Source organism: Emiliania huxleyi, assembly GCF_000372725.1.
Source record: "Emiliania huxleyi CCMP1516 unplaced genomic scaffold EMIHUscaffold_92, whole genome shotgun sequence".
NCBI classification, from domain to species: Eukaryota; Haptophyta; order Isochrysidales; family Noelaerhabdaceae; genus Emiliania; species Emiliania huxleyi.
The window spans coordinates 242,686-245,921 of record NW_005195149.1 but is presented as its reverse complement, the minus strand read 5'-3'; positions in this window follow the sequence as shown (position 1 = coordinate 245,921).

The window sequence follows — 3,236 nt, the reverse complement described above, 5'->3', positions numbered from 1 at the left end:
GAGAGGGAGAGGGAGAGGGAGAGGGAGGGGGAGGGGGAGAGGGAGACGGAGGGGGAGAGGGAGAGGGAGAGGGAGAGGGAGAGGGAGAGGGAGAGGGAGGGGGAGGTCCAGAAGCGTGTTGGGAGGGCTCTAGTCGTAGCCCACGTCGTAGAAGCCGCGGAGGGGGTCGGGGAGCAGCGGCGCGAGGAGGAGCTGCCTAGTACCACACCCCCACCGCCTCGAATCCAGCCTGAGTTCCAGTCCCGTGGGCCGTGCGGTAGCCACGCGCTTGAGCGAGAAGGACCAGGCCATCATCACAGACACGCCCAGCGCGTGCGAGACGAGAGGCCACGCCGCCTCCCGCACCTCGGACAGAAGGACGCGGCCGGACGCGGGACCGCCACCGCCGCCGCCTCCACCGCCGCCGCCGCCGCCGCCGCCGCCGCCTCCACCGCCGCCGCCTCCGCCGCCTCTACCGCCGCCGCCGCCGCCTCCGCCGCCGCCGCCTCCGCCGCCTCTACCGCCGCCGCCGCCGCCGCCGCCGCCACCGGAGGGTGTGGCTCGCCATGAGGTTCGCACGATGGAGAGGCTCGCGAGGAGCAGCGCCGCCACCAGCGTCTGCCCCGCCGCGTAGATGAGCCTCGCCCACGACGCGCCTCCGAGCCGCTCGAGCAGAGAGACCGACACGTCGCCAAACGACCAGCCGACGCACATGCCGGCCATCTCGGGGACAGAGCCGAGCCGCGGCCAGCGCCGCTCGTAGAGCAGGGCCACCCGCGCCACGCTCGCCGCCAGGCACAGCAGCCCGAGTGCAAAGAGCACTTGCACGCCGAGCGACGCGGGAGCGGTGCACGGGATGCGCTCGCGGTGCAAGTTGGAGCAGTAAGGAAGCGGCTGCAGCCGTAGGACGTAGATGGCGAGCAGGTCCTTCCATTGCTTGGACAGGACGAAGGTCACGATGGCCTGCACGTACCGCCGCACATCCGGATCGGAGAATAGGAGGCGCAGAGAGTGGCTCGCCAGCGGCGGCGGCCGAGGTGGCGCACAAGAAGAGGAGGAGGAGGAGGAGGCGAGGCCCGGCGCCGCCGCCGCCGAGAAGGGCGCGGGCGCGTCCGCCGCGACCATCAACGGGATGCTGCTCATTGCTTGGAGAGAGGGCGCGGAGATGAGGCCCGGAGACGAGAGACGAGGAGAGTAGGACGCTGCCAGTCACCAGCTAAGAATACAAGTTCGCTCACTTAATGATTTTCGACCGACCGCAGGGAAACGCAGGGGCGCCCCCCCCCGACCGAGCTGCGAAACAACGGCGTCCACACCGGCCGCCGCTCGAGAAGCCCCAAAATTTTCTTCGGCGCTGCGCGCCGTTGCAGTCGTAGCTGTAGTCGAGTGTAGGTACACGTATGTTGCAGCCCAGCTATCGTGCCGCTAAAAGGTCCATGTGGCTAGAAAATATGCTGCCGGTCGCCTCGAAAGCGCCCGCCGGTGTGTGTCCAAAGATGTAGCGCTACAAGTTTGGGGACGCATCCGACACAAGGTTTTCGCGCTTCTATGCTGGCCAACGGTGATGACGCCGTCGCGTCACCGACGGCTCGTGCTTGCGTATGATAGCAACCCCTCGTCCGACGGCAGCGTCCTCGTGTCCGCCACTCCGCCCGCGCGGCATCATTACTGTCCGCCTACACCACTGCGGCCGCGGCCGCACCCGCGGTGGCAAGGGTTTACACGCGCCCCGGCGCAGGTGCAGCAGCAGCCAGAGCACGTCTTGGCGTATACGAATGAATATCTCCCGATGCGTTCCGGGCCGCGAGCGGCCGAGGGGGTGCATTGTACCCACTCGCACGCCGGCACGAGCGCGGCGCCGCAGTGGGGCAAACGGGGCATCTGGGGCTAGCTCATCTATGAGCATCATCTCTGCCGCTTCTCGCCATCCCCGAGGAGCAGCGCGCCCGAAGCAGGTGAGTCACGGCCGCTGTCCAGCGAGCGCGGCGGCGGGCCTGAGGGAACCTCAAGGAGTAAATAGAAGTTCGAGATTCGAATCCTATTTGACAAAACCGGGAGCGTGAGCTGGAATTGACCGGAATCCAAAAAAATCCCCCCAAAATTTCTCTTCGGCGCTTGAGCGCCCAACAAAGCTGGTGGCCGAACCCCAACCGCCGGCCGAAAAAGCCGCGTCCAGCCCAAACTGTGGCCGGCCCAAAATTATTAAATGTGCGCCTCTTGTCCCGGCCGGTGTTGTTCCAATCATCGCGGCAAAGCCAAACCGCCAATCTGTCGGCAGTGCGCATCAACGTCCCAACGCAACTCGGGCATCTTGGTTGTTATAAAAAGAAAACCCGTGCGGATCGCCAACAACACCAACCGCAACACGATACACAGCTGCGCTCACAGCTACGCCACAGCAGGATACCACAACCATGTCGGTCCCCTTGTCGGCCCCCTGCACCGAGTTGGCGGGAGCGGCGTACTGCAAGACCCACGTCGCCCTCTGCGCCACCCAGATGTGCCCTTCGTGCGCGCTCTCGGGCATTTGCGATTTCACATGCGACTTCTGCGCTGATCCGCTGCCTCCGCCCTGGCCTCCGCCGCCGCCGCAATCGCCCTTTGACGCTGTAGCGTTCTTCTTCATCGACCCACCATCGCCGCCACCTCCGCTTCATCCGCCCTTGCTGCCGCCGCCACCCTCGCCGCCACCGCCCCTGCCGCCGCCTCCTTCGCCGCCACCGCCCTTGCTGCCCCCGCCCTCGCCGCCTCCACCACCTTCGCCGTCGTCGCCGCCCCCGGTATCGCCACCTTCGCCGCCGTCGCCGCCGTCGCCGCCGCCGCCCTCACCGCCGCTGCCGCCACCGCCCCTGTCGCCGCCGCCGTCACAACCTCCACCGCCTCCGCCCTCAACGCCACCGCGGGCGCCGCCGCCGCACCCGTGGCCGCCTCACCCGCGGCCACCGCCTCCGCCCCCGCCCCCGCCGCAAACTCCGCCTCCTCTGCCTCCTCTTCCGCCCCCGCCTCCTCGCCCGCCCAACCCGCCGTCTCTGCCGCCCTCGCCGCCCTCGCCGCCCTCGCAGCCGCCCTCCTACCCGCCGGGCTTCGCTCCGAACCCACCGCCGCCGATCCCGCCCTATCCGCCCTTACCACCCCACCTGCCACCCCCGCCGCCAGCGGCGCCGGCGCCAACATCCCATGATGCTCTGCGCGCGGAGACAGAGAACGTTCGGTACTCAGGCAAGAAGTTGTGCAGGGAGAAGCTCCGGTACCGAGGA